Source organism: Ipomoea nil, unplaced genomic scaffold (genome assembly GCF_001879475.1).
Source record: "Ipomoea nil cultivar Tokyo-kokei standard unplaced genomic scaffold, Asagao_1.1 scaffold2480, whole genome shotgun sequence".
Taxonomy (NCBI): domain Eukaryota; kingdom Viridiplantae; phylum Streptophyta; class Magnoliopsida; order Solanales; family Convolvulaceae; genus Ipomoea; species Ipomoea nil.
In genome coordinates, this window is record NW_017618908.1 from 3,848,646 (window position 1) to 3,858,369 (window position 9,724).

Sequence of the window (9,724 nt, forward strand, 5' to 3'; positions counted from 1 at the left end):
GTTGGTTTTGTCTGTATTGGGGGTGTGGGAGAGGGAAAGGGAGAGAGAGACAGCTGGATAAAATTTTGAGCCCAGCCGTTAAGCGGCTATATAAGCGGGTATTCTTTATTCAGATTTTCATACTCTCTCCCTATGGATAAAGTATTGGATAAAGTTTCCGACGTCTTCAGCTCTAAAGAGATTAAAAAAACTCAACGATGTTTTGAAGAAGACGGAGCAAAAGGCCCAGGAGGATGCTAAAAAACAGGATTTGGTTTCTCTATATATACTATTGTTGTTACCGTAACTACATTGATGCCTTTCATCTCTGTATAATTTTTGAATAAAAGACTATGTTTGGAATCAATAAGATGTTGAGTTTTTTTTTACTAAATATTTTACATGGTATCAGAGCTTAACATACTTCAATGAAATAAAGAAGAACGTATATAAGACATAATTTAGTCTGGATAGTTTACGAAAATGATAGATAAGAAAATGGATTAGTCTGATACTTAAGATTTTACAACCAAAACTCTGATATCAATCTTTAGACAGAACACAAACATAATTGATAGATAAAGCAGTAAATAAAACATAATTACTCATTTCCCAGTTTCTATTAGGTAGTAGAGGAATAGAGTATAAGACTTACGAGCATGCATTACTATTAGACAAAAAACAAACATAATTAATAGGTAAAGCAGTAAATAAAACATAATTACTCCTTTCCCAGTTTCTATTACGTAGTAGAGGAATAGAGGATAAGACTTAGGAGCATCCAACTATAAAACAAACATAAACATAATTGATAGATAAAGCAGTAAATAAAACGTAATTACTCCTTTTCGTCATCTTTCGAATCTTCCGGGTCCTCATCAACCTCTTCCAAAATACCTTTCAGTTTCTTCATCTTTTCCTCGAATTTCTCCACTTTGCGCATCAGCCAATAAATACACTCAATGACCGATTCCGCTTGATTGACTTTTTGTTGTCGGCCCATATCAATAATTAAACTCATCTGCCTAGCTTCTTCTTTCTGCTCTTCACTCATCTGAAAGACTTCATCTTTCTCTTGAGTGATTTGGTAGAGTTGGCTCCTTAAGTCAACTTTCTCTTGCGTGGTTTGGTGGAGTTGGCTCTTCAACTCTGCAATCTTGTCAAGTGACATATCTAACTTCTTGTGAGTTTTCTCCAGGTAAGCTTTCAATTTGTTATAGTCATCTTCCGCTATTTCCTCCGTCTTTTGCAGGACCTCCTCCTTATTTTTCAGGACCTCCTCCATATTTTTAAAGACCACCTTTTTATTTTTTCATCTGCACTGATACTAATCTTTATCAGAGCCTATTCAGTTGTATTTCCTATGCCCAAAATTTCGCAACCTAAGCTCTGATACCACTTTGTAACATAAAGTGAACCGAATAAAAACAAAACAGAATAGATTACTGATCAGGATTTGGTTTCTCTATAGATACTATTGTTGTTACCATAAGTACATGGATGGCTTTCATCTTTGTATAATTTTTGAATAAAAGACTATGTTTGGAATCAATAAGATATTGAGTTTTTTTTTACTAAATATTTTACATGGTATCAGAGCTTAACATACTTCAATGAGAGCTTAAATTTTGTTAGAAACTGCTATTCGGATTGTCCAGAATGTGGAGGCGCAACGTAGGAACACGCTTCATGAGTATGTTGTTGACTTGATCGGCAGAGTGTATGAGATAGAGAAAGCCATGGAAGAAATGGATAAGGAGATTGCGATGATAAGGAAAAAGTTGACCAACAAAGATGGTAAGTTATCCAGGATAGCCACCATTTTGAATGAGGCGGAAGAGGAGGAGGAGGAGGAGGAGTGATTTGTGGTATAGCTTCTTCCTATGGTTTTTTTTTTTTTTTTTTTTTTGAAGAAGCTGCCAATGTCGAGATTTGTAGTATAGCTTCTGTCTATGTTGATTTTTTTCTTTTTTGAGGAAGAAGCTTCGTTATGTTTGTAATGCATTTTATATGTCTTAGTTGATATGCTAAATGCTATTTTGATATGTTTGTTCATCTTTTTCTCGAATTTCCCCACTTTGCGCATCAGTCAATAAATACACTAAACGACCGATTCCGCTTGATTGACTTTCTGTTGTCGGCCTATATCAATAATTACACTCATCTGCCTAGCTTCTTCTTTATGCCCTTCACTCATCTGAAAGACTTCATGTTTCTCTTAAGTGATTTGGTAGAGTTGGCTCCTTAAGTCAACTTTCTCTTGCAGGGTTTGGTGGAGTTGGCTCTTCAACTATGCAATCTTGTCAAATGACATATCCAACTTCTTGTGAGTTTTCTCCAGGTAAGCTTTCAATTTGTTATAGTCATCTTTTGCCATTTTCTCCGTCTTTTGCAGGGCCTCCTCCTTATTTTTCAGGACCTCCTTCGTATTTTTCAATACTACCTCCTTATTTTTTTATCTGCACTGATACCAATCTTTATCAGAGCCTATTCAATTGTATTTCCTATGCCCAAGATTTCGCAACCTAAGCTCTGATACCACTTTGTAACATAAAGTGAACCGAATAAAAACAAAACAGAATAGATTACTGATAAGGATTTGGTTTCTCTATATATACTATTTTTGTTACCGTAACTACATGGATGCCTTTCATCTGTGTATAATTTTTGAATAAAAGACTATGTTTGGAATCAATAAGATATTGAGTTTTTTTTTTACTAAATATTTTACATGGTATCAGAGCTTAACATACTTCAATGAGAGCTTAAATTTTGTTGGAAACTGTTATTCAGATTGTCCAGAATGGGGAGGCGCAACATAGGAACACGCTTCATGGGTATGTTGTTGACCTGTTCGGCAGAGTGTATGAGATAGGGAAAATCAGAAATGGATAAGGAGATTGCGATGATAAGGAAAAAGTTGACAAACAAAGATGGTAAGCTATCCAGGATAGCCACCATCTTGAATGAGGCGGAAGAGGAGGAGGGGAGGAGTGATTTGTGGTATAGCTTCTCCCTATGTTTTTTTTTTTTTTTTTTTTTGAAGAAGCTGCCAATGTCGGGATTTGTAGTATAGCTTCTGTCTATGTTTTTTTTTCTTTTTTCTTTTTTGAGGAAGAATAGAACAAATATAAAAAAATGCTGTGTATTTTTCAGGATGAATAAATCTAAAAAAAGAACAAATAAATCTAAATTTTTGTTACAACTAATCCCCACTCTCTGTAGAGCTTCCTCAAAAATAGCTTCGTTTTCTTTATTAATCAACCTCCTATATATTGGCTTTGCATCCCCTCTCCCTCTCCACCTCATCATCTATCTATCTCAAGAGTAAGCTCATTTCTCTACTACAATTTCAAATTCTTAATCTTAACATTTCGATCAGATCTAGATAATATGTTGTATTCTAACATTGTATGGACCATGATCCACACAATAATGATTGGGTATAGTATCATTGCCTTTCTATGACGAGACTATAATCTAATCTAATCTAATATGTTTTCCAAAAAAAAAAATTAAAAAAAAAAATCTAATCTAATATAATGCCCATGGTCTCATATATCACAATGTCGCACATTACTTTTATTACTATTAATTAATTATGGTTTGGCATATAACCAAATCTGCATTAAGTTGAGCTTTAACTATGATACTCATCATTCCTTTTACTTTTATTAAATTAATCCATTATTATTATTATTATTATGTTGAGCTCTTTAATTAATTCCATTTATTTTGTATTTGGTCATTAACGAATATTTGAGATTTCAATCATCTCTGGGCTCTTGACCTAACATTAAGAGGGAGACCTCCAAATCATATAGTTAAAGATTTAATTCGAAAAACATTATGTTTAGTTTTATTGTGATAATAATCAATTCAGATCAACGTAAACGAATTATTACAATTAATTAGTCTCATTGCTTTAGTTCATTCCAAAGGTATCATAATCAACGGACTTGAGTTATACTTTGCCAACCGGAAAGGGTGAAATAATAATAATAATAATAATAATTATTATTATTATTATTGAAAACTGGGTTTGAGCCAAATAAAGTATACAAGGATGGAGTTCTTTTTTCTAGCATCGGTTAGTTTAATTTGGCATTCTTTTTTTTTTTTTTTGAATACTACTGGTTCTATTACATTGTAGTATGTACTTTCTCAACCTACTGAAACATAAAGAACTAATAACGCCTCCACTGAGACTTGAACTTATAATCTTCCAAATGGAAGTCCAACCCAAGTACCATTAGATCACATAATCCTGGTTAATTTGACATTCTTTAATATGTGTATAAAAAGTTGATTTTTATTTCAGGCAAAATGTGTTATATATTGTTTTTATTTATTCACGCAAACTATGTAACAAGATTATAAAACAAGTTAAACATTTTTGGAAAAAAAAAAAAAAAAAAAAAAACTAAATAGGCAAACCCATTAATGAAGACAAACAAAAACAACACATAAGGTACAAGGTAGTATTCAATAACCTGGCTAAAAGCCAAGGATTTAACTAGGGTACAATGCAAGTTGTTACAAAGCATAATGAAAGTGAGGTTAGCATATGCCACAAGTTCATTATGGTTAAATGAAAATGGTCACTTTGACCCAAAAAAAAAAACGTTTTCTAAGATTGTTATTAGAAATGCATTTTTTAGATTTTATCTCACGCTAATTCTAGTATAAAAGTGCACACAACGCATGCACTATAGACCCAAAGACATACGGAACTAATCAAATTCAACTGTTGAAATAATTATTGATCAAAAAAATCGTCAAAATAAATAAATAAATAATACAAGCATAATAAATAGAATTAGGAATCATATTTTACCATAAATACATTTCTAAAATCATGCATAACATCCTAATCATCAAATAATTTTCTTGTTATAATTGTTATTTTACATTCTGTGTTTGCCCTTATAATTCCTTTCCTATTAACTAATCTGAATATTTTCGAAATCATCTCATCCATCCAAATCTGTAAATTCAATGGCTATGATTTGTCCTTACGTTCTTATGTAGGAGGTGTTCTCATGTGAACGTAAGCCTATATATGTGTGTATCTGTAATCTCTAATCTCTAAAATTTAATAAACGTTAATGATGTTAGTCCTTAACTGGAATAAAAATTGTGTTGGTAGTATAAGTTGTTTTAAATTTATGTTTCCTCTCACTGTGTGTGTGTGTGTGTTCTAATAAGATCACCTCCTTCCGTAAAATCCAATATGAATGCACGAAAATTACTACACGAATGCACACAACCTACTACAGAGTAGATTGTGTAGCTGAAATTTTAGATTGTGCACATTTATGTACAAGTCTCATGATGGTCTCATTTGATCACTAATATATATATATATATATATATATATATATATATATATATATATATATATATATATTTGAATGTATTATGACCCTAAAGGGAGTTTTAGGCTTCTTCCATTATAAAGTAAGAGCTTAACCATTACTCATTGTGTCGGCAGGTCTTTAATTAATTGTGTTATTAATTTAAATAATCAAATAATAATTAATTAATTTGTTTGTGGTGATCAATCAATTAAGCTTATTGGATCCTTAATCAAAGGTCAAGGGTTCAATCCTTGCCTTTGGGAATGGAGCAGCATTAAATCTCCAGATCAGATGTCTCATCCAAAAGAGGTGCATACAATTCAGCGAGGGGATTAGTCATTGTGTCCGACGGTGAAAACTCTGGGTATACCAAAAAAATAAAAAATTAAGCTTATTGGAGATGATTATGAAAATAGAAAGAGTTAATTCCACAGGAGGTCCCTTGTCTTTGGTGGCAATTCTAAATTTAGTCACAGACTATCGTTTTTGCCATTTTACATCCCAGACTATTGTTTTTTTGGACACTTTTAGTCCTTCTCATGATTTTTTCTATTTTTAGTAAGGGCATTTTTGTCTCTTCATAGTTTTCTTTTGTTATTTTTTCGGTTTCAACCAATTTAATTGGTTTAGAACTTTAGATAACCTCTGATTTTTAGTAACCATATTTTTCAACCAATTTTTAGTAAAGTCCTAAACCAATTAAACTGGTTGATACCGGAAAAATAATAAAAGAAAAATACGAAGAGACAAAAGTGCCCTTACTAAAAATAGAAAAAATTATGAGAAGGACTAAAAGTGTCCAAAAAACGATAGTCTGGGGTGTAAAATGACAAAAACGATAGTCTGTGATTAAATTTGAAATTGCCACTAAAGACAAGGAACCTCCGGTGGAATTAACTCAAATAGAAAACATGCTTGTTTACCAATTATGGCAAAACTATAAGCTAAGCTTTCGAAGACAAATATTAGTTTAAGAACATGGAGTGTGGCCCTAACGGAGACCCCCTTTTAGGTACTTGGTTAACATATTGGCAAAATGGAAAGAAGAAAAGAGTTTGGTTAGAGAAAGGGAAAGATTGATATCCTGCCAAGGGGTCATGGATTTTGGATTTATTTGAGAGATAGATTATGACATTTTTGTTAATTTGTACATCAAAAATTTTAGGATTTGAATGTTACTACTGTTATGCACTAAAAGTAAACGTACGTATTTAAAAGTATTATTATTTTCTTTTTTCTTTTTTTAATGTTTTTAAGCAAGCTATTGATACAATTATAATTTTTCAGGCCGGTCATGAGTGAGCATGTCTAAGTAGGAGACACTTTTAAGCCCGTACTATACTCGTACTTATCTCTATTTGCATCGAACCAACCCAATTAAGAGACAAAGTGCTGGTCATATTGGTTTTTCCATACAATTATCAATTTTGATGTTCCTTTCTAATGGAGATGGCAATGTGGTACTACATGACATTCTAAAGATTCTCTAAATTGTAATGATGTTTACATTTCATTAAATTAAATAAGAATAATGATAATTGTACATCACTTTTGTTTTTTTGTTTTTTTTTTTTAAATACGTAAGCTTGACTTAATCTAATTAATTTGTCATGGCGAGTTTGATTAATTCATATCAGTAAAAATAATATATAATATATAAGTCTTTGTCATTTTGTTCAAAATTTAGCAGTAAATTACACTTTAGATTTAAGGGAAAGCTCACAATAAATTGCACTTTTTTTAGAAAAAATAAATATGGATATTACAATCTCGCATTATATCTAGATGTGCCCCGGGTGAGTGTAGCATATATCTACGGCAAATTATATCGTGCACCAGGGCGCCTTGACAAAAAACGATGTTGTTTTGTATCTTTAACCATAAATATTGATTCTAAATGACAAAAGTCACAAAACTAAACTCGTAAAAAAGAGTTGGCTAACGGAATTTGATAATTATATAACATTGATTAAAATTAAAGTAAAATATAATGAATAATTAATGGACTAAATCTGTTCAAATAAATTATCAGGGATTAACTTTTCAAACGTGAAATAATTCAGGGGCCAAAAATGTTATTTTTCTTTAAAAAAAAATGTGCAAACAAATATTTTCTACGGAGTATTAAATAAATTTTGAACAAAAAGTTGTACTATAGGTATAATCATAGAAATGTATGGTATGTAGCATTGGTACCAAAATCTTGACTTGTATAACAAAAAAATAATAATAAAAGGGACTATTTTGATAGATCTATCCATCTCCCATTTCTCACTTGTGGATGAAGATATATGTCGGCAAATTAAAGGAAGGTGGATTGCTTTACTTCAAATATTCAACCCTCTATCATAAGAAGTAAGAAAGTGATGATGCAAAAATACTGTAACCAAAATGACATCCTAATTTCCGTTCCACCTTCCACCTAGGCTTCATCAACCAAATCATTACGACCTAGGATCACTAAACAATAATAAAGATGGTCTATAATAAGATTCTGATCATGTCATTAGAACCTAGATTGAGGAGTTTTTAAAGTTTCTTGATTGAAATGGTTTTGTCTTGATTTGATTATATAACTTATGTGTAAATTTAACTTATTTATAACACTCACGTTGTACCATAACAACATAATTACCGTGTAGTGCTATTAAATATAGGCTGAAAGTGGTGGTCTAGTGGGTGAAGTACGATTCTCGTATTAGAATGTCACGAGTTTGATCTCTCGATCAAGTCTATTACATAGGGTCTTCGTTATGCGGGTTTAGCTCTTCTATGTGGTTTTCGGATTATTACATAAGAGTAGGGTCTACTCTGTGCATACCCTTGGGTAGTGGTTGTGGATCTCGAGAGTACAACTTTTTACCATCTGACATGACAATATAACTATATTTCAGTTTTACTGTAGAGTAGGGTTACAAACAGTGTTGCAAAAATCTCGCCTAAGGGGCTAGGCGTTGGCCGGCTGCCTAGCGTATCACCGCTTAGGCCTCCTAGGCACCGCCTAGACTACCTAGTTGGCCAATTAGCTATTGTTCTTTAAAAAAAAAAGGAGTTATTTTATTGAAACGACATAGCGAAATAACCCTAAATTGTTCAAACTCTATATATTTTTTATGTTAATATTTAATATTTTAATATTAACTATTAAAGTATTAAATAATTTATAATTATCAAGTCTTAAAAATTTAAATAATTTTTTTTTTTTATAAATACAATGCACCTAGGCGCTGATTAATACTTAAGCGCTGATTAATCGCCGCCTAGGCGCTAGGCACTTGAGGAGCACCTAACGATTTTTTTACCATGGTTACAGCCTACAGGTTATCACTAAATAATGAATAAAAAGGACTTTATTACCATGCAATGAACGATTTTTATTAAATATTTTAGTCTTTCTATCTTTATCCTTAAACATATGCATGATACTAAAATGTTTATCAATTATTAATGTTTGTAAACGAAGATTGAACATTATTAAATGGCAGTATGGTACCATACCAACATAGTTCATAGTTACCTTTTATATTGAAGGTACTTAATAAACAAGTTTATTTTTTATTTTTTTTTAATATTATTATAGGTCACAGATCTATTACATGTAGTAGGGATGGTAACGAAGAGCGGAAGAGGGGGGCAATTTATATCCTACACCACGGCGCGCGTTGCACTATGCGCCCAGATGCAAAACGACGTCGTTTTAATTATTTTTTTTTTTTGAAATTTCCCGCCCCAGTGAATGGTAGTAGTTTTTTCTTAAAAAAAAAACCCGCTGTTCAAGAATGTACATAATGTTATACTAGAATACACATAATGTTATACATGAATGTACATAATTATATAACAAAATATACATACTCTTTTTAAAAGATAATACACATAATCTAACATAATACATAATAAACACAAATTTTTAACATAATACACATCAACTCTTAACATAATACACACAAATTTTCTGATTCGGATGTACATAATTGTATAAAAAGAATGTACATAATTGTATAAAAAATACACATAACTGTATGAACCAATACACATAACGTTGTGAACAAATACACATAACGTTGTGAACAAATACACATAATTTCAACAACTTCCTACCGCGCCTCCCAACACTACCCCAAAACGACGTCGTTTTGGGAGGCGCGCGGCGCACAATGCTATGTGCGCCGTGGTGTAGGATATAACGATTGGAAGAGGGGAGTACACTCTTCGTCTTCATTTTCATGACTTCATCCGGCCCATGGAAAATATAAAATTTTATCCATCTCTGTTTTTGCGAGAAATTTTTTAGGGCAAGAAATCACAGCCTCCCAATCGATCAACCCTATAGTTAAATTAATAGTTTAGTACAATTTTAATATTTAAATAAAAAAATTAAATAC